General features: G+C 46.1%; 1 protein-coding gene across 2 annotated transcripts in view; it reads left to right on the top strand.

Annotated features, from left to right (window-relative positions):
- The window catches only part of LAMA3 (laminin subunit alpha 3), a 253,876-nt gene that overhangs the window by 26,092 nt on the left and 201,764 nt on the right, over positions 1-26,020 (top strand). The gene's annotated exons all lie outside the window — the stretch shown is intronic.

The following is a 26,020-nucleotide window of genomic DNA, read 5'->3' as shown; positions in this document are numbered from 1 at the left end:
CACCCGGAAAGGGGGAAGTTAGTTTGGATCATTGTTAATGTGGTTATTTCTGATATAATAATAATTATATTAAAAAGCAAACATCAGTTTTAATTCTCTAATTGTTGTGAAGGCTGTTACATTAATATTTGCATCCCTCCACACTCAGCCAGTCATGAAGCACTGATACCTGTCTGTCAAGAGTTAAAAATAGTAAAAAATGCTATTATTGACAAAGATATTATTATTATTGATTATGATAAAATGCACACAGCATAAAACGTACCATCTTAGACATTTTATTTTTTATTTTTTTAATTTTTTTATTTTTAGATTTTGTTTATTTATTTGACAGAGAGACAGCCAGCGAGAGAGGGAACACAAGCAGGGGGAGTGGGAGAGGAAGAAGCAGGCTCATAGTGGAAGAGCCTGATGTGGGGCTCATGCCCTGAGCCGAAGGCAGACGCTTAACGACTGCGCCACCCAGGCGCCCCTATTTTTTTTTAAGATCTTATTTATTTATTTATTTATTTAGACAGCACGCGAGTTGTGGGAGGGGCAGAGGGAGAGAGAGAACCTCAGGTAGACTCTGTGCTGACTGTGGAGCCTGACATGGGGCTCGATCCCATGACCCTAAGATCGTGACCTGAGCTGAGATCATGAGTCGGATGCTTAACCAACGGAGCCCCCCAGCGCCCCATCTTGGCCGTGCTGACGTGCACAGTTCGGTAGCCTTAAGTGCACATTGTTGTGCAACCAGTCACCAGAATTCTTTTTTGTCCTGCAAACTGGCACTCTGTGCCCATTAAACAACAACTCCCTATCCTCCTTTGCCTCCAGCCCCAGGCAACCACCATTCTACTCTCTCCGTGAACTGGGCGACCCTAGACACCTCATAGAAGTGGAATCGTACAGTATCTGTCCTTTATGACTGGCTTACTTCACTTAGCGCACTGTCTCCAGGGTTCATCTGTGCCGCAGCATGTGTCTGAATTTCCTTCCTTTTTCAGGCTGAATAACATTCCATTGCATGTATGCTTCACGTTTATTTATCCAGTCATCTGTCAAAGGACACTTGAGTTGCTTCCATGTTTTGGCTCTTGTGAGTAATGCTGCTCTGAACATGGGTATGACTAAGATATTTTTATAGCATTTTCTTTCCCAGAAATCCTGATTCTGTGAACACTGACTACCATAGTTATTGGCTTTGTTTGGCCAGCTGGTGCACAAGAAAACCCGACTTCAGACCTATCCTCCGGTGGTACGCTAAGGTGGCCCCTAGGACGCCTGCCTCTTAGTGTACGTGCCCAGTGTGACCCCCTCTGTTTCCAGTGTGGTGGGAATATGATGGAAGTCACTCCCTTGGTAAGGTGGGGTTACATGACAAAAACGGAGGGATTTTGCATATGTGTGTAAGGTCCCAAGTCAGTTGATCAAAAGGGAGATTATCTTGGAGGATTTTTCCCTAACTGGGGGGGGGGGCTCTTAAAAGGGACTACCCAAAGGAAGAGAGCTGAAGCATGAGAACATTTCCTGCTGACCTTGAAGGGGAAAACTGCTGTGTTATAAACTACCCATGGAGATGGCCACATGGCAAGGACCTAAGAATGGGAGCTAGAAGCTGAGAGCAGCCTCAGTCAACAACCAGGAAAAAAGCAGGAACCTCAATCCTATAACCATAAGAAACGAGTTTCTGCCAGCAACACATGCAAACTTGGAAGTGGGTCTTTCCAGGCATCTGGCTAATGCCTGATTGCAGCCCCCATGCCCAGACTCCTGAAATATAGGACTGAAAGATCATAAATGGCTTTGGTTTAAGCCACTAAATTTGTGTTCATCTGTTAAGCAGCAATAGAAAAATGAATGCACCTTCTTTCCTCTTTGAGGCTAGGGAGTGCCTCCTATCTGTTTCACCCAATTCTTTCAATAAGTATTTATTCGTTGAATAGTCTATATGTCAGGCACTGTTCTAGGTATTTGTGTTACATAAAAGAACAACGAGATGAAGATTCCTTCCCTCATGGGAGACAGCCAACAAAAATATACATCAGCAAATATAATATGTTAGATGCTGATAACAGCTTTGGAAAAAATGAAGAAGTAGATCAGGGGAGAGGATCATGAGGGCCAGGACAAGGGGGGTTTGCGTTTTAAGTAGGATGGTCAGGAGAGAGCTTACTGAGCAAAGACTAGAAGCAGGCGAAGGCGTTCATCATGCAGATATCCATCGCCCAGACAAAGGGAACAGCCCTGCAAAGTCTCTAAGGTGGGAGCTTGTCTGGAAGGTGTAAGGAGCCGCATGGAGGCCAGGGTGGCTGGAGCAGAGTCAGGGAGAGGACAGTGGTGAGAGAAAAGGCCAAAGAGAGAGAACAGACAGGGACGGATCAAGTAGCGCTCATAGGCCACAATAAGGACCTGGGCTCTAATTCAAAACGAGAGTCATTACAAGTTTCAAGCAGAGGAATGATCTAATCTGACGTAAATTGAAAAAGGATTTCTCTGGCTGTTTTATTGCAAATTATCAGGGGGTAAGGGTAGAAGCCAGTTAGGACACTGTCATCATAATCCACAAGAAAGATGCCAATAGGGGCAGTGGAAGGGGTGATTGTGTCCCAGATATATTATTTTGAGACTAGAGCCGCCATGATTTCCTAATGGATTGAATGTGAAGTGTGAGAAGAGAGGATTCTGGGATGATTCCTGAAACTTTTGGTCTGAGAACTGGAACTGCCGTTTGCAGAGATGTTGGAGACTCTGGGGGGTGAAGTTGTTGTGGACATGTAAGCACTGAAATACTGTTTGGATGTCCCAGTGGAGTTGTGAGTCTGGGAAGCTGGCTGGGCTGGAAGAGATGCTTGTTAAAGATTTCTTTAGGATTTATCATAATCAGGGTCTCTCAGCTTCTTGAATCTGTATATTTATACCTTTCATCATTTTTGGGATATTTTCAAACAAACATCCTTCCTTTTCCAGCTTTATTGAGGTCTCATTGACAAATATATATATATATATATATATATATATATATATATATATGAATAAATATGTATAAAGTGATGATTCAATAAACATATATTTTGTGAAATGATTACCATGATGAGGTTAATTAACACATTCATCACCTCACATACTTTTTTGTGTGTGGTGAGAACACTTAAGATTTCGTCTCTTAGTAAATTTCAGGCATACAATAGAGAATTATTAACTATAGGTACCATGCTGTACATTAGAAGCCCAGAACTTATTCATCTTATGACTGAAGGCTTGTACCCTTTTGAGCAGCATCTCCTGATTTCTCCCACTCCCTAGCCCCCAGTAACCACCATTCTATCCTCTGTTTCAAGTTCTCTCTTTTGGGGATACTTATGATATTATTAAATCTTTTATTATTGTTCCACGGGTCTCTGAGTCTCTGTTCATTTATTTTTTCCAGTTGCTCTTCTCTCTGTTTTAGGTAATTATATTATTCTATCTTCAAATTCCCTGATTCCTTTCTCTTTCATATTTGTTCTATCTAGCCCATGTAGTGAGTTTTTAATTTTAGTTACAGTATTTTTTCAGTTATGTAATTTCCCCTTAGGGTTTTTTTTAATATCTTCTATTCCTTGGCTGAGATTTTATATATTTTCACTTACGTCAAGAATATTTGTATTTATTCACTGAAGCATTTTAATAGCTGTTACTTTAAAGTTTTTGTTACGTCATTCTATCATTTGTTTCATCATCTTATGTTGGGGTCTGTTGATAGTTTTTTTTCTCATTCAGGTTGTTATTTTCCCCTAGTTTTCGGCATCATGAGTGATTTCCAGTTGTATGCTGGACATTTTAGATATTACATTAGGAGACTCTAAATCCTATTTAAATCTCGCAGCTTTAGCAGATGGTCACCCTGTTTAGGTTTAATATGCAGGTTCTGGCCTGCCTTTGCAGCCTGTGGTTCCAATGACAATTTGGTTTTTCGAGCTGGTCCCTACTACTCTAGTCTGCTGTGTTCATCTGGTTCCTGGGCTCCTGCTTGGTTCTTATTAGTACTGTTGCCTGTGGAGCAAGAATGAACTTTTCCTGATCCAGTGACATTTAGTAGGGGTTGAGACACTGGACCATCGAGGCAGAAAGTGCTTCCCGGTGCATTGTTCGGGCTCCTGTCTGAAACAGACATTTGGAGATCAGCGGCATACAGATAGTGCTAACCTGTAAGATTGCATGAGAGTGAGAAGAGGAGAGGATCTCAGGCTGCGCCATAGGCTCTCCACGATTAAGAAGTCCTGGAAAAGAGAAGGAACCAGTAAAGAAGACTGGCGTGGAATGACAGATGGGAGGAGGACAACTAAGAGAGTGTGGTGTCCTAAAGCTAGGTGAAGAAAGTGTATCGAAAGGGAGGCAGTCTTATAGCTGTATAATACAAGGACAGAGAGCCTAATTTTAAAAAATGGACAAAGGATCTGAATGGACAGTTCTCCAAAGAAGATACACAGATGGCCAATAAGCACATGAAAAGATGCTCAGTATCATTAGCCATCTGGGGAAATGTAAGTTAAAACCACAATGAGATACCGCTTTACACTCAGTTGGGTGGCTATAATCAAAGAGACAGGTAATACAAGTATGGGTGAGGCTCTGGAGACACCGGAACTCTAATACATTGTTAGTGCCAAAATAAAATGGCATAGCCGCTTTGGAAAACCGTTCAGTAGTTCCTCAAAAAGTTAAACACAGTGTTACCATATGACCCAGCAATTCCACTCCTAGTTACATATTCAAGAAAAATGAAAACATACATACACAAAGAACTTGTTCATGAATGTTCATTATAGCATTATCTGTAATAGCCAAAAAATGGGAACAACTCAAATGTCCATCAGTTGATGAATAATTAAGCCAACTATTCCTATCCATACAATGGAATTTTATTTAACAACGAAAAAGTGAATTTCCAATGAATGCTACAATATGGATGAACCTTGAAACCATGCTGCATGGAAGAAGTCACAAAAGACCATGCATCGTATGATTCCACGTATATGACATGTACAGATGGGCAAATCTACAGACGCAGAATAGTAGTGCTTAGTGGCTGCCTCGGGCTGGGGGTTTTGGAGGGAATTGAGGGATGACTCCTGGAGGTACGGCTTGTTTAGGGGGAGACAGATGAAAATTGAACATGATTGATTGGGTAACTTTGTGAACATACCCAAACCCTTTGGAGCGTACATTTAGAGAGTGAATTGCAGGGTGTATGAGATACACCTCAGTAGAAATATAACACATCAACAAAGAGTTCATGGAAAGAGAGTGTTTCCAGGGGAAAAAAGAGAGAGAGAGAGAGAGTGACTGTGTCAAGTACTGCATCAAGTAACATAAGACAGGTACTGACTGATAATTCCCCATTGGGTTTGCTCATGTGGAGGTCCCTGGTGGCTTTGAGAAGATAGGATTGAAAACCTGCCTGTAGGGAGATTAAGAGAAAATGTGAAAAGAGTGAAGCTTGGAGTACAGAAATCTAATTTGAAGAGTTCCAAAGTCATGAAGAGAGAGGAAATGGGGAAAAGTGCTGTTGAATGTCAGGTAAAGAAAAGACTCCTAATAGGAGATATACAACAATACTAACACTGATACTGGTAATAGTACGAATACTGCTGTTTAAGCCAATCTTGCTGCTGGCCATAGTGGTGCACAGAGTACAGTTCATGCAGGAAATACCGCTTGACCAGATGCCTGCCCTCAGCCCATCTGCTGAGGCTGTAGTCGCATGGACCTGCAGGCTGCTTTCCTCGAGAGGCTTTTGTTGGTGGGTGGGCTGCAGGAACCCTCGTGCACTGTTGGTGGGAATGTAGACTGGAGCTGCCACACTGGAAAACAGGATGGGGGTTCCTCAAGAAATAAAAAAATCAAATCATCATATCATCCACTGATTCCACTTCCGGCTGTTTACCCAAAGAAAACAAAAACACTAACTTGAAAACCTATATGCACCCCTATGTTTATCGCAGCATTATTTACAATAGCCAAATTATGGAAGCAACCTAAGTGTCCACTGATCCATGATTGGATAAAAGAAGATGTGGTATATATATGTGTGTGTATACACACACACACACACACACACACACACACACAATGGAATATCATTCAGCCATAAAAAGAGTGAAATCTTGCCATTTGCAACAACATGGATGGAGTTAGAGGGCATTATGCTAAGTGCAATAAGTCAGAGAAAGACAAATACCATATGATTTTACTCATACGTGGAATTTAAGAAACAAAACAAATGAACAAAACAACAAGAAAAAAAGTAACAAACCAAAAAACAGACTCTTAACTATAGGGAACACACTGATGGTTACCAGAGGGGATGTGGGTGGGGATGGGTGAAATAGATTAAGGGGGTTAAGAGTACACTTACCGTGATGAGCACTGAGTCATGTATTGAATTGTTGAATCACTATATTGTACACCTGAAACTGATATAACATTGTATGTTAACTATATTTCAGTGGAAGGGAAAGAATACATTTCTCCAAATAAAGTATTGCTTGAAAGCAATCAAAAAGGCAATGCATCCCACAGCCTGGGAATCAAATGATACTGAGATTTCTTCGAGTGTGTTATCTTCATTTTGGTTGGGGATAGTTCGGTGGGAGAAGGGCTGTCCACCTCTTCAACTCCTACGTTGTGTTAAATTAGCCCTCTCCTAAGAATATTTTCACCAACAGTTTTCATCTGGTATAATTCGGGAAGATCCTTCATGGTTTGAAAGACTCTATAAGTTCAATTTCAACTCTGAATTAGTCTTATATCTCTAATAATTCACTTCTGTCATTAATTCATTAGAGATTTTGCCTATAATGACCAGAATTTACGCATTATACCAGTTATTTAACTGGAGATTTCTGTAGTTAGCTGGGAATTTTAACCCATCAAAATGATGTGTATCTATCATACCAGTGCCTGTTGCATTTACGTGGTCTCCCTTAAAGCTATTAAAAAAAAAAAAACCTTTTAGGGGCGCCTGGGGGGCACAGCGGTTAAGCGTCTGCCTTCGGCTCAGGGCGTGATCCCGGCGTTGTGGGATCGAGCCCCACATCAGGCTCCTCCGCTATGAGCCTGCTTCTTCCTCTCCCACTCCCCCTGCTTGTTCCCTCTCTCGCTGGCTGTCTCTATCTCTGTCGAATAAATAAATAAAAAATCTTTAAAAAAAACCAAAAAAACAAAAAACCTTTTAAAAGCACCCTTTTGATATACTGAAAAATCTCAAATTAAGACAGTTGAATTAAAAGAAATGCCGACGTGGGAACAATTTAGTAACTTGCTGGTTGCTGACAGACATTAGCCTTGCCTCCTTCTGCATGAAGATTGTGTGCACCCAACACCTGACCGACTGGGTCAGCAGAGTGGAGGGGTGCTCTGAGTGGGGGCCGATCCTGGAGTCAGCCCACACTGGTTTGCACCCTGGCGCCCTGCTTACTTGCTGCGTGACCCTGAGCAACATGCTTGAGGGCACTGTGCTGCAATTTCCTCCTTTAAAAGGGAGATAATCATTATACTTACCCCATAGGATTGCTCTGAGGTTTGAATGAGTTAACTGCTTCATGTTTAAACCACTTTAAGCCAGTGGTTTTGAAATAAATGTTTATTTAATAAAATAAAGTGAATTTCAATAAACGTTCATTATTAAACAGACCCATGACTTATGCTCCTCTAGAAAACACTGTGCACAGTGTGGTAGAAAAGACTCTAGAAAAGCCCAGAAACAGGAAGAGCAACCTCAATGATGTCAGACTGAAGATGTTTCTTTCCTCTTCGCGCTGTAGCAACGTGTGCTCTAACAAGTAGATTTGGTGTCATAAGATTCATAGTATATGCCCTCTCGGCGGGATCTGTATTTTCTTCTTTTTGCTGGAATTAGCCACGAAAGTGTCACTGAAAGGTTAGATTCATAACTGAATAGTGACCTACGGACCTTAGGTGTAGGGAAGTGTGAATTGTTTTTTCTTTTCGGAAGTGAGAATTTTGATGCATGGTTGGGACATAAGCTATAGGCCCTAAACTTGTTATTACCATGTCACTTTTTTCCCCAGCTACCGAGAATTGACATTTGATTTCGATGTGCTGTAGTCAGTTTGATAGCTTCTGTTGTCACTTTTCTCTGCCTCCTTTTGGACTAGTCGGTGGTTATCATGGTCATTTTTTTTGGACAACAGAGTTTGGCAAATAAAAGCATCACTTCCAGGACTCCGTCTCGAAGGACAGCGTCCCCCTTGCAAGGCGGCAAATAGAGGAAGTTTCTGTGGTTCCCTAGAGACAGTGGTATGTTCGCAGGCTGTTCAAGTTCATTTGATGATGCTGCACTTATCAGTTTTAGAATCAGAACACGATGTTTTATAGGAGACTTTCATCTCATGTGGTCAAATATAATGAGTTCAGCTTCTGAGCCTGCATGTAGACCAGCTGGGAAGTACAGAATCTTATGTCCGCAGCGGCATCCCTCCACCCAGGAGGAACAGGAATTGGTGGAAAAATTCCCCATTTCCCTGCTTCTTCAAGGGACAGTTCTTCAGAGTGTCTCCACCAGAACTGAGCCCCAGTTGGCCCTGGTAAGAATCTGCTATTAACTTATCAGCCACTGGCTTTTCTCCCTCCTCTGGGTCCCTCTCGCTTCCCATTTATGCTCCTTGAGATCTACTCCAAAGTAAACTACCCTCACCCAGTCTTTGTCTCCGAGCTGGACTTAGAGAGGACCCAAACAAAGACAGAAGAGAGGGGGCTTAGGGCACGACTCCGAGCACCCGATAGGTGTCCATACAAGGAAACACTGAGAAAAAGTTATTTAGAATGCAGTAAGTAGAAAATTCAGAAAATGGTTCTAACGCTCTCAGATTAAGAGTAACAAAGGAAGCAGCATTAGAACTTTTAAAGAAAAAATAGGTCACACAGAAATATGCCATTACTCTACCTCTTTTTTCATGAACTCAGCATAGTTGGTGAATTCCCCAGGGGCCAGAGGCAAATACAGTATCCAACCATCGGAGAGTGAATTTAGTATGTAAAAGGCCTAGGATCTGCTTTTTTCCTGGCCTTCTTTTAACTTTTATGAGACTTTGGCAGATGAATCCAAAACATTCCTTGTAGCCCTTGTCAGTTCTGACTCAGATGGGAGGAAGGCCTGGGCTGGTTTCTGCCTCTTCTTGGGCTAAGGTGCTTTGGAGATTAAATCGGTTCTAGGGATGCCAGGCAGACGAAGTCACTAAAAATCTGACTCAGTTGGGTCCCTGGGTGGATATAGTTCCATCCAGAAAGTGGATGACTCTTGGATTTGACCCGATCTTCTAGTTTCTAGAAACTGTCTAGACTATAAGCTTTAGAAAGACAGGGACTAGGTCTTGTTTTGTTCACTAAATGGTGTTCTGCTCCCAGCATCTTGCACAGTTTTTAGCACATAGTAGACGCTCAGTAAGTAGACCGAGTGAATGTAGAAGGAAACAAGGGTGACTCAGGGTCACTCGGAACTTCCCAGGGTATAGTGCTAGTGGAAGCTTGTTGCTGTGAGACCAGATCTCTAGCATAGGGTAGGCCAGCCTCGTCTCTGTAATTAATTAGGTGCTTGGTTCCACTGATGACATTTGCGTCTCTTTGCCACATTATTTAAGTGTTCTGTAGCTGTCACATCATTAGGAGATACGGATCTTACTCAGAACAAATTCGTAATTTGTAAATATTCTATTAACAGACATATATAATCATGGGATTATTTGAAAGCAGATGATTTGTTAGTGGATAGAAAAGGGACCAACAGAATCTCCTGGGCTACTGCGGATGCAATTTTATTCTTTATGCTAAGTCTTTATTTAGGTAGTCACCTAAAAGTGTTAATTGCCTAGTAACCTAAACATGTTAATTGCTTTTAAAGCGCCTTTAAGGAATTTATACATTAGGAAGAAGCAGGCAATCTGGAATTTTCTCTTTACATGTGAAAAACTCAAGGAAGCTGAGTGGATCTGCCAGCTTTGGTTACTCTGTGCATCACTATCTCAACTAGCAGTGATCATATATGTAAGTCAATAGATTCCAAGGTCTTTACACACTGTTAGAGAAAATAACGTCCGGGAAATCAGGCCCTCACCCCTGAGTGTGGGCCGTACTCACTGCCTGTGGCTAGAGATGCTTGTGAATGATGTATTTGAATGTGCTTTGACCCTCGTGAAGCATGAGACAAACGTGGAATGTTGTTATTATTACTTAGAGAAATCATTACCGACACCCTTCCTTCTGTCCTTCTCTGTGCTTCCAATAAGCTCACACTGGCTTCTCTCTTCTAAGCAAGTGAAGTGTATCAATAAATTCACACTAAAGTTCTGGAGACTCTGTGCTGACGTTATATCATTTGAGAATGTTTGCACTCAAAAGAATTACTATCTATTTTTCTCACGGAACTACTACTAGGAATTTATCCTAAAGAAACAATGAGATAAATGCTCAAAATATTTGAGCAAGGGTATTCTCAGGAGCACTGTTCACATAACATAACTGGGAAAAAAATCTCACGTCCAGTAAAAGGGGAGAGATTCATGCAATGGATTGTCAGCCATCAGATCGACAGCACTGCTGGGATCTTTACTGACCCGATATGTCTGTGCTAAGTTGTGAACAAGAGAAATCAGACTATTATGTAAGCCGTGTAGATAGCATGGTGTGATTTCATTTTCTTTCTGTATATAAGCACAGAAGAAAAGTCAGAAAAGAGAGCATCTAAAATACTAAGAATGCTTTTCTCTGGGTGGTGGGATTACTGGTGATTTTTACTTTGCTCTGTAAACCCCATTTCCAGTGGGGTTCATACTGATGCTCTGGATTATTTCTTAGGTACAAATCGAGCTTTGCATGTTTCAAGCTGTGTGACACTGAACCCTCTAGTTAATGTCTCCAGGGCGGTTTCGTCATCTGAAATTTGGGGATGAACCTAGTACCGCCCTCGTAGGGTTGTCGGGACGATTAAGAAGGTACTGTAGAAAAACTTTTAGAATTATGCCTCCCACACTGTTAGAGCTCAGTCCGTGTTAGTTAAATTATGTTTGTATGTTTTCCAATGAGCTTTGTACATAAAGATAATAAAGCTAATTGGGAAGATATTTCCTTTCGGGGAAAAAAAAGAAGAGTTTGGTATAGAGAAGACGAAAGGAACAATTATTCCTGGTAGGATTTGAGGTATTGAAAAAGCTCACTTGGTACTTTCTTGATGCCCTCCATCCCCCAAAACAATACAAACTTCTGACCACTTCATCCCGAGGGAGGTCGGCCTGCTAGAGATCTTTAAATGCCAGCAGAATCAGAAAAATTCCCAGTAAATGGAAATTGATTTTTTTAAAGAGCCTATTTTATTCCTCAGCTAATCTTGAAAACTATTTTATGTTTCTTCCCTTGTGAAACTTCTGTGATTTCAGGCATATTTTGGCTTTAAATCATGGCAGTTTTCCTATTACTATTATTGGCAAGCATATTTAAGGACAAACTGAATTTCACAAATTCTTCACCATCATTCCAATGAAAGCTCGAGTTAAATACAATGTCTCGGGGGAGTCCTTGGGCCTGATGCCCCCTCTCCTCTGCCAGCTGTCTTCCAGGGCACCTGCCTCAGCCCCTTAGAGCCCTGGCTCCCAGTTCCACCCGTGACCCTGGAGCCCCCCCCTCCCCCCATGCAACCCAACGACCTTCCTTTACTCTTGTCTTCCTGAAGCCCCTTCTTCCCTATTCCCATGTCCATGTTTCACTTCACTTTTGCTTTTTCACTTTATATTCTCCCGTTGCATTTCTTTCCTTTAAGGAAAAACTTAAACTGAATCAAACCAGCCCCTCTTCTGTGGTCACTCCAGCCTTCAGGAGGGGTGCTGAGCAATGTGTCCCTGGCTGTCCCCATCCAGCCACAGAGTGGTGACCCATGGAGCCGGTTGGGAAGGTCAGGGCTCCCCAAGAAGGCTCAGCTCCACCAAGACGAGGCTGTCTGCCTGGCCACAGCCAGACCCACGGGTGGCCTCCTGGTGCAGGCAGTGTGGACGGCTGCCTCCCCAGGACTCCTGCAGTGCCCTCCAGACCAGAGGGGCGGGTTCCATTTCCCCAGGTCCCAGCGGTCCTGCCGTTCCTGTGGTGCTTACATAGGTAGATTCCTTGGCCGTGTAGCCTGCAGACAAGGATGCTTCAGGCTCCTGTCTCTGACTCCATGGCAAGCTTCTGGGCTATTCGCATTTCTCTCTCTAATTCCCAAACCATTGCTGTAAACATTCTATAGGTGAGGAATTCCCGACTCAGTACATCCTGCATGACATGCTCTGTTCCATAGGTTTCAAGCACCCTGAGCAACGAGATGGTATGTTTACCTTTGCCGTTTCGCCACCTCATAGAATAACCGGGGTGGAACCTTTGGTTCTTTCCCCTGCCTCTCACAGTCATCCTAGTTCCACGGGCTCGTCCCTCACCGCTCACACAGGGCTTGTTACAAGCACATAGTGTCCTGAGCTCCAGGAGGGATGGAGGGGGAGGGCCAGGGCCCGGGAGCCTCAGGGCTGGGAGAGGCAGCAGCGCTCCGGGGAAAGCTGAGATCTGCATGGCCAGATCCCTAGTGGCGGGAGTTCAGGCCGGAGTCTCTGCCCCAGGCTGCAGGGAGCGGTGGGGCAGCAAGCTCAGGGTGAGAGAGCAGGCCCCAGGGCTGGGCCCAGGTGAGCCGGAGGGCATGGAAGGCTTTGTGTCCAGCCCCCTCCCCGCCAGGGGAATGAGGTCAGGGAGCCGGGGTGGAGGGCAGCAGCTTTGCAAACTCCTGCATTTCAGGCTGAGGGCATCACCCGCACACCGCTCAGGCCTGGGCAGGGTTGGACCTGAAAGTCCTGGTGTGGAGGACAGGTGGGTCTGACACCTTGCCCGGGCTGCCCCGGCTTGCCCCGGTTAGTGGGGTTGCTATGGCTTGCCCACATGGCCCTGTTTAAACTCATGTTCTCACTCTCCTGGCCAGCTATCCACTCAGTCCTGGACGCTGCACTCCTGCCTGCCTTTGTCCATCTCTCCCAGTCCATGCGTGCCTCCCCACCCCCACTGTCCCCACGGCCACACAAACCACCACCCAACCCACGGCCCGTTCACATCCCCATCCCTGAAGTCCTGCTCATTTTCAGCCTGGGCGGCTCCCGCCCTTGCTGCTCCTTTGAGCCTCCCGACTCTTGATTTCAGCTCAGATCATGATCTCGGGGTCCTGAGACTGAGCCCTGCCTCCCTGGGCTCTGTGCTCAGCACCGAATCTGCTTGAGATTCTCCCTCAGCCCCTCCCCCTGCTCATGTGCACACGTGCTCTCAAATAAATAAATAAATAACATCTTCAAAAAAATTAGATACAAAAGACACCAACTTACTCTTTCAAATTGTTAGAAAGGCTTGGGACTGCTTCCTTGCATGTCTGTCCTTGTTTCACTGTGAACAAGCAGCCCGTGGGCCACATGCTGAAGCACTCTCTACACACCCCTACCTCAATTTTTCTTCAACGATATTAACGCCCATTGTGTCCCCTCCTGAAAAGTCTGCCTCTCCTTTCTGTGACTTTAAAACTCTTCCCTGGCTGGGATTTGGTTGTGCTGTTCCAGATACGTTTATTAATTATTCAGGATGTGGCCCCCAGCCCTCTTGTCACCTAGATGGTCCCCTTTCCTCCTGCCCTCCACTCTGCACCCTGCTCAGTGCCTGGGGCAATGACCTTGTGGGCAGCATCTGCAGGCTCCCCTGTCCTGGGGCTTCTGGCACAGTTCGGCCAGTGGAAGGTATTGGCAAGTGCTCAGCTGAGAGGGTGGGAGGAGCTTGAGACTGAGGGATTTATTCCCATGCCCCCCAGCCCCCCATTGCAGGACCTCAGGTCTTCTATTGAGGCTCTTGGCACCTGGCCGGCAACTTGCTCCTGTAGCGACAGCCCCGTCTTGGCTCCAGGCTCTGCTTCCTCTCCTTGCCCTTGAAACCCATGGTGGGAAAAGTGCTCAGATGGTGTTGGCTCCTAGGGGCTTCACCGTCACCCTTGCCCACTCCTTTGCAAACAGCTGATCGATTAAACTGTCCCCAATTACTTCATTCCAGGAGAGTGCTCTGTCTCCCGCTGAGCTCTGAGGGACACCCGGCACTCTGAATTGTGAAGGAGGCTTTTCAAGTGATTGAAATGTACCGAAATCCTTCAGTTGTCATCTCTGAAAGAATGAAAGGGAATTACTGAGGAGGTGACTAGCTAGAAGTTTTTAAAAAATACATATAATGTGCGCGAGAGAGAGAGAGAGAGAGGAAGCTCCCAAACTTAATTGAATTATGACTATGAAATAAGAAACCACGTTCTCTTCCTTTCTATAGAGAATGCCTGGTGCATCGAAATGGTTCAGTGACTGTATGTTTAATGTGTGAATGAACTGGGGATGCAGAGGGTTCCTTCCTTCTATCTGCCCGATTTACAGATGTCCCTCCCATACCAAAAGCAATACATATGAAATAGATACTAAGATATTTATCACTTGTAACTTGGAGCATATTGAAGACATAATGAAAAGTTGGGCTTTCAGTCATTTATATTTAGAGTATTCATTTAAACATTTAGAAAAATAGGTCGGAGGAGGAAGGTATGTTGTTCTTTTCCTCGTGATAGGTAAGCTCGTAAGTCTTTTAGAGAATTCTCTGATGTCTGCTTCACAAAATGAAGTGAGATGAATAATTTTCAATAATTTCGCAGGATGAAGCAAGATGAATAATTTAGAATTTAAATACATTTAGCATTAAAAAACCCAGATTTTATGGCAACTATAGCATGAATGTAGTGCTAACGTACTTATGCTAGAAACTGTTCTAAGCACTTTGCGAGTATTAATTCATTTATTCTTTGTTGGAACCGTACAAGGGAGGCCCTTATTTTCTAGAAGAGGAAATTGAGGCTCCCGATAGCGTGCCGCCTGATGGTCTTACATAACCTGCGGCTGCCGGTGGGAGGGGAGCACGGGACAGCCCAGGCTTTGCACCCTGCAGTCTGGCTGTGGAGCCCCGAGCTAGGCTGCCGCTGTGATGCACGTGACACTCCGGGTGTGCCTGTGCTCCGGCGCCCGAAGCTCTCAGGTTCCCGTGGCTGTTCGCTTGTACTGCTGTCCCTCGCTCAGAATGTTGGCCGTCACCTTCCACGGTGCTCCCTTGCAAGGATCCATCTGAGAAATCCTTTTAGTCCCCCAAATAGTTGTACTTCTAAGTGGCATTAAAAACCGAAACAAGGCATATGGACCCTGGGGTCCGGTTTCCCTCTTTATATTGGCTGCTATCGGCTCTGCCATGCGAGTGCGTAGGGCGTCATGACTGCGTTTTGTGTGCGGGCTGCACTATGGGCTTAACAGTTCATCCCTGCCAACGGTTTTCCTTTTACTCCTGTTTGTTTTTCATTTTTATTAATTTCTTTACATCCTTTAGGATTTAGAGCTTTATAGCCCTCCCTACCTTTTTTTTTTCTTTTTTCTTTTGTAAAAAGATTTTATTTATTATTTAGTTCAGAGAGAGAGAGAGAGAGAATCTCAAGCAGACTCCATGCTGCTCATGGAGCCAGACTCAGGGCTTGATCTCATGACCCTGACGTCATGACCCGAGCCAAAATCGAGAGTTAGATGCCTAAACTGACTGAGCCAACCAGGTGCCCCTCCACCCTTTTTTTTTTCTTAAACGAAAAGCCTGTAGATGAGTACAAGCAACAGATTAATGAAACAGTAAAATAAAATCTCTGTTTTCATTCTAGTCAGACATTTGGTTGCCACTCAGAATGAATCATCAAGACATATTTTGCCTTACTTAATGACTCTCCAAAGCCTGAAACATTTCTATATGAATATAGTGTTAAACGGCATTTTTGAGTCATTTCAGGAAGTACACTGCAATTCTGTAGAAACCATTCAAGCTTTGTAAGCTGGTGTGGCTCAGTTTTGAATCTTGTTTCTTTCTAAGTGAATCGTTCCAGTGATACGCAACATCAAGCAGAATGACCGAGCACCAAGGCCGTGGGGAGAGCATACCAGGTTATAATTTTCCTTTTATGACACATAATGGACCAAGAGCCTGGTCCCGCTCAGCTATTTTATTTTAGCACTGATTTGTCCCCCCCCCCCCCACTTAGGGCAAATATATCTTTTATTTTATTTTTATTTTTTTATATCTTTAAATTATAAGACCTCACTAGCTATTATACTGTTTCACTCCCAGAATTTTTTTTTTTATTTTTTTTTTGCTCCTCAATGTTTCCAGTGACAGTAGGAAAATAATGTGTGTGTTGGTAGCAGAGAGTGGGTTCAATTCTAAATACATAGGGATTCACCCTAAGCCGTCAGATCATGACTCATAATGTCTCCTCGAGGCATTCTTTCCAGAGACCCCTTGCCACCCACGTCGTACCTCTTCCCAGCCATTATTTCTGTTTTTGTTAGGAGTTATTGCTTATTTTGGAGAACATTTGGTGCTTAATCGAGTATGTTCTATGCTGAATTTTCTTACTCGACATGTTATTCCATAGAAGATAGGCTTGCACAACTGGATTGCAATTTGGCTACTTGAAGATAGTTATTTGCTCCCCACACTGGGCTGTAATCATGTCATGGAGAAGACACATAGTCCACTGCAAGAGAAACACGCTCAGCTTTCTGTAGAGATGGCTTGGCAGCCGTGGGCATGGTATTGTTTCAGGATGCAGAGTGGGCTGTTGACTAAGCCTGGAATTCCTTTACTGAGGATAAAGCGGTTAAAAGGCTCATGTTGAGAGAGGAAATGAACCCCGACTCGCAGGTTTCCATAGGAGGAACGGGAACGTTGGCAATGCGCCCCTGGTGGGAAAGAGGATATATATAATGGGCGGGGCCAGCGCTTCTCAAACTTTAATGGACTTCTGAATCATCTATTCAAATAGCATTTCTGACTCAGAAGGCTGCTGGGGTGCCCTAAGATTCTGCATTTCTGACATGCCCTCCAGTGATGTCCCAGTTGCTGGCCCGTTGGCCACACTCTGAGCAGCAGGGGGCTGGAGGACACTCTGCTCGTCATCAGGCCTCCCTGGGAGGTGAAGAGCAGGGGCAGGATGGAGCTGGAAGCAGGGCCGGCGGTGGAGAAGATGCAAGATGAAGTCTGGGAGGAGTAGGAAAACCTCCCCAAGGGACACGATGCTAGGGACACACTGACCCAGGGATTGGGGCAAAACATTCTGGAAGCCAAGTAACTCTATATTCCTCTCATTTCTGGCTTTCTAGAGCATGGTGCACACAGGGGCTGGAAAATCAGGCTGTGCAGCAACTTCTGGCCCCGGGCAGAACCACCAAGGAGGAGAGTGTCCTCAAAGAAAGGACCAAGCTCCCCGGCTTTAGCCCTCTTGGGTCTTTAGCTGTCCCCAATAGCAGGGTCACTAATGGCATGAAAGTCCAGGTTTTGGGATCAGACAGAGGTGGTGGGCACAGGTCTGTGCTTTGTTACTTACTCGTGTGACTATAGACGTGTTCGGCATCTCCTCCAAACTTCGGTTTCTGCATCTATGAAGCAGGTGATATTAGTACCAATACCAGGGTTATGGTAAAGCCCACTGTAACACATAAGCACATCTAAATCCTCAGTAAATGCTGGTTTGTCCTCTTCCTTCTCCTTCTTCTTACTGTTATTTTAGTGATTCTACTTGCCCGATCCTTCCCGAAGGTGGCACCTTTTTGTCCTTTCACTTGCTGCTGCAACCACTTGCCCGGTTCTTCTGTTTCTTGACCCTGCATTTCTTCACGCTCAGGGCACTAATTTCAGCGGGGTCAGACCTTCGGGTTCGGGGACTAAGCCGCAGCCCAGGGAGCAGAGCAAAAGATCCTGGGGTTTCCAGCTCGGTGAGCGGCTTGGCTGGCTTTGAGCTGGCTTGGTGCCCCACTGCCATCAGGCCCCTGCATCGAACCTTAGCAGCTGGGGCCTCTCCATCCTCCTTCTCCTTCCCAGGCATTTGTGATGGGATCTTGGATTCTGACAGCGGTTCCAGTGTGTACGGTTCCCCCCACACAACCAAGCAACTCTTGGACACTAGCCGGGCATCCTACAATTCAACTCAATTTTGACACGGTCTACCTGGAAATAGCATCAGATCCCATAAATGAAGGGCTCAGCGTGGCCAGACCGTGCCCCACCCCCACTGCAGGCCGCAGTGGCCAGTCTGGGTTGTCACCTGCGCTTCCGAATTACCCAGTTATAGACTAGAAGCCCCCACAAGCCTTTGTTTTGGTTTGATTAATTTGCCAGAGCGGCTCACAGAACTCAGAGAAACATTTTATTTACTAGATTACTAGTTTATTATAAAAGGATCGAGCTCAGAATCAGCAGGATGAAAGAGATGCCTCGGGCGAGGTATGTGGGGAAGGACAGGGGCTTCCCTGCTCTCTTGGGGTGCACCACTCTCCCCAAACTTTCCCGTGCTCACCCACCCCGGAGCTCTCTGAACTCGGTCCGTTTGGGTTTTTATGGCAGCTGTAGGACACAGGCTTCATTGATTAAATCATTGGCCATCGGTGATTGATCCAACCTCCAGCCCCTTTGCCCTCTAGGAAGGCCAGGGGGCGGGACTGAAAGTTCCAACGCTATAATCACTGGGGTTGGTTGCTCCCACAGCCAGCCCCCACCCTTCGGTGGCCTAGGGGCTTTCCGAGAAACCTCATTCTTATAACAAAAGGCGCATTTAGCACTCTTATCTTTTAGGAAATTCCAAGGGTTCTAGGAGCTGTGTGCCAGAAATGGATCAAGACTAAATACATATTTCTTATAAACGACAATACCATAGGACCCCTCCTTGTCTTCTGGGATTTCAGATTCTTCGTGGGGGTCACAGGCGCGACTAAAGAATCAGCATGCATCCTGGTCAATATAACCACCATGGAGGCGCTGCCGGCTGGCCGGGTCTGGGGACCCAGTAGGGGTCTTGCAGGAGCAGCCAAGACGATCCTTGGCCTTGAGTAGGATGGAATCAAACTCGAGCCAGCAGGAAGTGAGAGTAGAGTTTACTGAAGATACAGAGCGAGCAGATACAGACGGAGTGTCTGGGAAACTGGGAAAGGAGCGTGAGTCTCATCTCTGTGCAGGGTCTGGGGTTTTTACTGAGGATGGTGGTTTGGTGTACCTGTCCTCTCAGGGTTCCAGGAACTGGTCAGAACAAAGATGAATGTCCAGGTGTTATTCTTTGGAGCCAGGGGGCTTTGGCGCCGAGATGTCTAGTGCTGGTGGTCTGGAATATGCCTATATAGGCTTGTCTGGTCATTCTCTTCTGGGCCTTCCTTAGATGTTATCTATTCTAGAGAAATCATGAACTCCTTGTCCCTAGAAAGGACGTACACTATTTGCATTCTGAGGCATGTGTAGAGTGGGGTGGGAGTGCAGGTTCTAGCAAGAATAGAAGCACGAAAACGAGCAGAATGCACATTTTTTACGGAGTCCTTCAGTTTCCCTATCACAGAGGGAGGTATCCTCTTTGCTTGGTACATTTCGGGAAGATTTCACAAGGGAGCAGCCTTTCCATTAATCTTTCAAAGATGAATAGGTTGTTGGGCCAGTTCTAGGCCCTGTTTATAGTGTGACCAACTGTCCTGGTTTGCCCAGGACCAGGGTGTTTTCTGGGATGTAGGATTTTCATTAGTGAAGCCAGGCTGGTCGCCAACAAACCGGAATGGTTAGTGATCCCTACCAGTCCCTCGTGATCATGTCTGGATCTTAGAGTCTTGTTTTCTCTTACCAGTTTTCTGAGACCTGTAGTCTGTGGCTGGGACCCTGATGTCAAATTCTAGAACATGGAGGGTCTCCCTGCCTAGAGTAACTCTGGCTGTCAGAGTCTCCACCTTTTTATTCTACTCTTTGGTGTTGGGACCTTTCTTGATTACCTTCTCCTGGATGAGCCTGTCTTTAGGTCAGTGTTTCCCAAAATTTGTCCTCGAATCCATGTGGTCAGAAGGAGGACCCATGCTTGGGGCTTAATGCCATCTTGAAATTCTTAATAATTGTATGTTTGAGTTTGTGTTTTGTAATTGAAGTCCAGTGGGACAATGGAGCATATGCCAGCTCATGAGTCATCCTCCTCCCCAGACAGGTTCTCGGCCATCTGCTCCCCTAAGCCCTGGTGCCTCAATCCGTCCATCCTCCGCTTCCTCCCTATCTCCACCCTGCCGTCCTTGGCCCCTGGCTGGGCTCTGAGAGCAGGTGCATGGAGTTTTGGCTGCACGCACACCATGCCGAGGAGGGGCATGGTGGCGCCGCCCGCGTCTCAAGCTCGTGGAGCCGTGCGCAGCCTGACAAGAATGAGCCTCTCGCTTATCCCGCATCCAGCGACCAGGCATTTCTGTGTGGAGCTTCCAACCCTCAGGAGACGCCTGTCTGTGTGGGTTGAGGTGGTGGGTCCATAGGAAGGGGAGATGGACCTCTTGCCCCGGGTCGGGGCGCAGCGTGGTGTGTTGTATGAACCCAGCAGCTTTAGGGGGGAGGGTCCTGGCATGTAGAAGCTGGCGACAGGGCGAAGTCCCCTGGTGCCCGTGAGCGTCTGCACTCACCCACTGAGAGTCCTCTGGTCCAAGAGAGTACAACATTAAGTAGCAAATAAAAAACATCATGATTGGCCAAGAAAGAAACTATGGAAGGGAGGGAAAAAGTGTATTTTATACAAGGGTCCCTGGGTTTTCATTTTGCTCTAAGCTCTGCAAATTTAGTTGTCCCTGTGTCTAGACCTCCCTATAGAATTTGAATTTCTAGAACGTAGCCTGGGAATCTGCATTTCAACATGCTCCCCAGCTGCTTCGAATGTACCCCTAAGTTTGAGAGCGCTGCAGGGTCCTTCTGTGCCCTAGCTTGGCTGAGTGTGCAGAGTCGAATACATCTCTCTGCCTCAGTTGTGCTCCGTGCCCACCACGGGTAGTGTGGGTGAAAAAACAGAAGTCAACTCCTCTGAAATTTCAACTTTTACCATTGATTTCCAATTTAGCAGGGGCAGTGGGACCACACTGGGATGAAATGGGGTCCTCTAAGCATCAGCACCTCTGCATTTCTAGCTCACCAGGATTCCAGGTTCTCTTGCCAGGCTCAAAGTAGGGCGCACTTGGTCATGTCTTTGGGTCCTGGGGCCTGATTTTGTGTATAATACCCCACATTCCCTTCCCGCCTCAGTGATGTTTCCCGAGAGCAGGTGTTCCATCAGTTCGTGGCGGTGTGTTAGGAGGACACAGAGCAGAGCCCACCGTCAATAGACACGTAGCGTGAGTGAGATCTAAACAGATTTAATCCCTAAGATTTTGTGCTAATTGGTAACTGCAATGCAGCCTGTGTATCCTAATTAGACACAGACTCCATTCTAACGAGTATGGCCCTGTGCTGTCTTCCATATTCCTGCCCTTTATGTTGGGAGAGTTCATTGATACCGTATGTGTATCTATTTCCTTGCTTCTGACCACTATGGGGTTGGTATCTGTGTGGTCGTTGGTGACATGATCTTTCACATTGGTTTATTTAATGGAATATTGCCTTGGGAGAGGTCATGTGTAGGTATAAATGAGGTATGTGCCAAAAGTTGCATCAGATATTTAGAACTTCTATTGCATTTTTTCCCTGGAAAAATGTTACAGAAACAAGCTGTCTTAAAAACCCGTTTAGTAGCTTGTGAAGCTGTAACAGCCATCACAAGCCACATTTGCAGGATGGAATGGCATAAACATTATGGTAGAATCCTGCCTTTCTGTGTAGTTTTTGGGGTATGAGGTCAAAGGGTGCCCTGTCCTGGGGAGAGGCTTCGGGAAGGACGACAAGGAAGTAAGGGGATGGGGGAGGATAGAGATGGGTCTAAGGGAAGTGAGAGAGGGGGTGGGTCATTGTGTGGAGGTTGGATGATGGAATTGGGGCTCCTCCCACCCTCCAACCCCAGACCCACCTTTCTAGAATGCCTAGCCACTCGTCTCATCTACCATCTTCAGTCCCAGACCTCATTCCCGCAAGGTGGCGGATGGCGTTTAGTGGGAAGGCTCCCATGGGCGTGGAAGGTGTCCCCCTCCCCCACCACAGTCCCCTCTCTGCCAGCCAGCATGCTGGGATGTTGCTGCTTCCACCTCCACCTGGAGCCTCTTAGCTTGGGGCCACTGCCCTCAGTTTCTCAGTTTAACCCGCATCTGCCATCGTCGTGGCTGTGTCTGGTCGCCCTGCGCACTCCCCTCCGGTTCCACGCCACATCCTGTCTGGGGCAGCCTCGAATCCCTGCTCAAATCCCCAACGGTGTCCTGCTGGGGCTGGATTTCAGGAAACTGACCCCAGGCCACCTGACTCTGGCAGATGCTGAGATGTGCGCAGAACCCACTTGTCCTGATGGCCATCAGGCGTGGAGCCCGTCCACACTGCACCTGCTGCCCACCACCTCCCTTCCCCCCCGTCTGACCCTTCAGACCCAGGCCTCCCTCCGCTCTACGGCTTCCATACATTTGTCTGGTTATGAAGGTGCCTGCTAGGGTCTGCCAGAGCCAGGGCATTTAAGTGGGTGCATTTGGGACACTAGAGACCATCTCACGTCCAGATCGGAGAGCTCATTCTGGAGGCACCTTTTCCTGATGGTGAAAGAGACTTTGAGCTGTCCTGCTTGATGCCAAGTGCGTGCAATCCTTGGGCTTTGGCCGCCTCCCAACCTCGCCCTCATCCAGGCACCGTGGGCGCTGCCCTGGCCTGTGGCTACAGGTAGCCTGAGAATTCCTGCGGCAGCCCCTGAGGGGGCAGGATGGTCAGGCCTGTTGTATCCATGAGGCCAGGAGCACTCGAGCTATGAATATTTATGTAATGGTCCCGTGAGGAGTGTTTTAAAGGAAAAGCACGGTGCTCCAGAAACCACAGAATACAGAGGACTAACCAGAGAGAAGGCTTCGCTGAGCCCCACGGATTAGACAGGAGTCATCACGCTCAGGGGCTGGGATGAGGCTTCCCTCGGTCCTGTGGACTTGAGAAGGATGTAAGGTGTTTCAGGAGGAGATGAAGCAGACAGCTGTCGTGTGGGTCCAAAGCTTCTGTGATCATCTGGGTGAAAGAGAAATCAGGAGTCATGGTGTAAGGTGGGGAGGGCGAGGTGAGGAAAGGCTGAGAACTGAACTCTGGGTGAACTGGGGGACGGGCCAGTGCACACTCTTGGAAGAAGGGCGTCTGTGGGGGGAGGAGAAGTTTGGATGGGAGGAGAGGCTCTTTTTGTCTTCAGGATGGAGGGGACTTTCAAAGCTGATGGGAAGGATCCAACAGAAGGCAGGAGGGGACCCAGAGTGCCGAGGGAGGGGTTGGCTTTTGACAGGAAGAGGTTCCTCGCTCCATCAGTCCAGGGGAAAAAGGAGAGGATGTGCAGTTTGGCTCTTAGATCTGCAAAGGGAAGGAAAGGCCGTTCCTTTCTGGTAGTTCTCATTTTCCCTGCGAAAGGGAGTCACCTCTGAGGGTGGCAGGGGCAGAGGCGGGGTAGTGGGAGGGGGTTTGAGGAGCATGGAGAATCAGGCTCAGAAAAAGGCCGGAAGCAAAGGTTGTGCACGGTCCAAACCACAGGCTGGTCTGCAAGGACATGGCTGCGGCTGATCACCACTGGCTGCAGCAGGAACTGGCGACACCGTTGGCCCTGAGCCTGGACTCTGGACTCAGTACACCCCTGCTGGGGTCAGCTGCCGTCCCTGGAAGCCAGATGCTGCTGCCATCTTTGTTGCTTCTAGGAAGAATTCTTCAGTGTCTGTGTCCCACCTTTTTGTAGCACTTGCCCTGGAAGCAAATACCCGATTTGCTGGGCCCAGGTCATGCGCTCATGTTGCCTCACCTGCTGCGGGAGCCAGGAAGCTGGCATTTTCAGCTTCTAAAGTTGGAAGGAGCATTCTGTTCCCAGCAAGATTGGTAAGGTGGGACAGGCATTCGGGCCCTCGAAAGTTCAAGAAACAAAAGACAAACGCCTCCGACACGGCCCCCTGTCCCGTCATACTCCGGATGGATGGCAGATCCAAACACGGGGAGACCAGCTCCTCACCCGGAGCTGCCCGTGATCGTCCTCAGGTTGGAGCTGTCGCTGCTGCCGATGCATGGTCTCTCTCCTTCTCTGGGTGTGTTCCCGTGACAACCAATTAAACGTCTCCTTAAATTTTCCGAACACCCCAGCTGGTGGGAGCGCCCCCTTGGAGACCCACACTAGAGGATTTAGTGCTCAGGAGGGAAAGCCCACGTTTGGCCAAAGGATAAATTCCAAGAATATTTAATATGTAGCCCAGCTGATCTGAAATGACACAGCTTAAAGTTCATTATAAAAAAAAAAGAATATGCTAATAAAATTTAAGTGGCCATGATTATGCCCTACAGACATGCACAGCTGTTGTTGAAAAGGTCTCTGAAGTGCCCCGTCATTAGTGAGGGCGCTGGATACTCAGCGAAAAGGATCATTTTAGCCTTAGGTAAAACTCAGATTCAACCATGGTTGGTGAACTTAAGAAAGAGGTAACAGAAGAAAAAGGAAAACAGATATGCCAATTAAAAGTAAGAGAGGACTCATGAATCCGGGCCAGAAATGTAACTGTTTCGGTAGAAAGCTATTGGTCAAGAGGAGTCTGGGACATCACGGAGGGTATGGTCTTACTGATGAGAATGGCAGTCACATCATCTGGAATCTGATTTAGGACAAATCACCATCGCTGAGAAATACTTTGTTGAAGCCTGGTGTAAGCCATTCACAGAAATCAATCTAGTTCTAGGAATCATTGAGTTGAAAAAATGTTAAATAGATTCAAGGAGGACTTAGATAACATAGTGGTTGGTTCTTAAAGTTGAGTTAGTGAAGCCGCTTTGCCTCAAGAGAACATGACTGTATAATTTCCCTTGTTCTGAAGTATGTCAGACACATTCTTAGGCTGCTTGTCAGTTTGGTGAGTGAACCGAATGTCATAGGCAATTTTCTTACACATTAGCAAAAAAACAGTGAATGAGAAAAAGTAAGTGTTACAGGGAGAATCAGGGCATAGACAAAAAAATTCTCAGAGCAACCAGGATAAAATATAAGACTTCGTTAGGAAATTAGACTCAGAGTTCTTGGATTCCAGTGGGCTTTAGCTTATTTCAAAACCATCACCGAATCTATTCATGAATTGTTAATTGTAGGTGAAATGCTCTTGAGTAACATACGCTAGTCTCAAATCCTGCACTTTGAGTCTTCTTAGGGAATAATGATTAAAGTCCACCAGGACCAAAGATCACACCCTATTTCTTTAATCAGTTTTTCCTCCAGAGTTAAGAATTCATCGATAATAAAATATAGATGCAAGTGTTTCACCTTTTCTCTGTCTTTCAATTTTCTTTTTCTTGAAATCTTCCATTAAAAAACATCGTGGACTTGTCGTCTTCCAAGCTATTGGAGTGATCCAAATCTTTAGACTCATTTTTGCCTTAGGGTTTTTATTTCTCAGGCTATTGTAGTTATTTTTAATGAGGAAGCGAGAGACTAATTTCTCCTCTCCTTTCCACTTTCTACCCTAATCTTTTCCTCCTGCTGACTGGAATCTCAATTCCTTTAAAGGAACCTAGGGAGTGGCGTTGGGATTTAAATCCTGGGCCGGCTGTCATTGGAATAAAGAGTGGAAGTCTGTGCTACTCCCAGGCAGGGGAGGTGGACCTGTGAGAGAAAGTTCTTGACAAAACACCAAGGCAACATAATGGCCAGAACTTGTCAGCAATGCAGTGGGTTTCCTCTCAAAAAGAGATTCTTGTGTGAATGTTCTTAACCTGGGTGAAGGTTGACTTAGGGACCTCTTGAGTCCCTTCCTGTAAGTTGCTGGAATGATCCATCTTCCCTCCTCACAGGTGAGCAGGTGCTTCTGGGAGATAGTAAGAGACAGTGAGGGACAAAGTGACTTTCCTCCTGAGCATAGTCTTTTTGATGGAGCCAGGGACTGGGTTTTTCAGCCCAGGGTGATGATAAACCTGTAAGAGAGAAATGCCTCTGCTACGCCATTGGCAGGTGTGCTCTATGGACCAGGATTAAAAGGGT

This window comes from Ursus arctos, unplaced genomic scaffold (assembly GCF_023065955.2).
Source record: "Ursus arctos isolate Adak ecotype North America unplaced genomic scaffold, UrsArc2.0 scaffold_17, whole genome shotgun sequence".
In the NCBI taxonomy this organism is placed as follows: domain Eukaryota; kingdom Metazoa; phylum Chordata; class Mammalia; order Carnivora; family Ursidae; genus Ursus; species Ursus arctos.
Note: the sequence above shows the minus strand (reverse complement) of the source record. Positions and strands in the feature narration are given on the sequence as shown.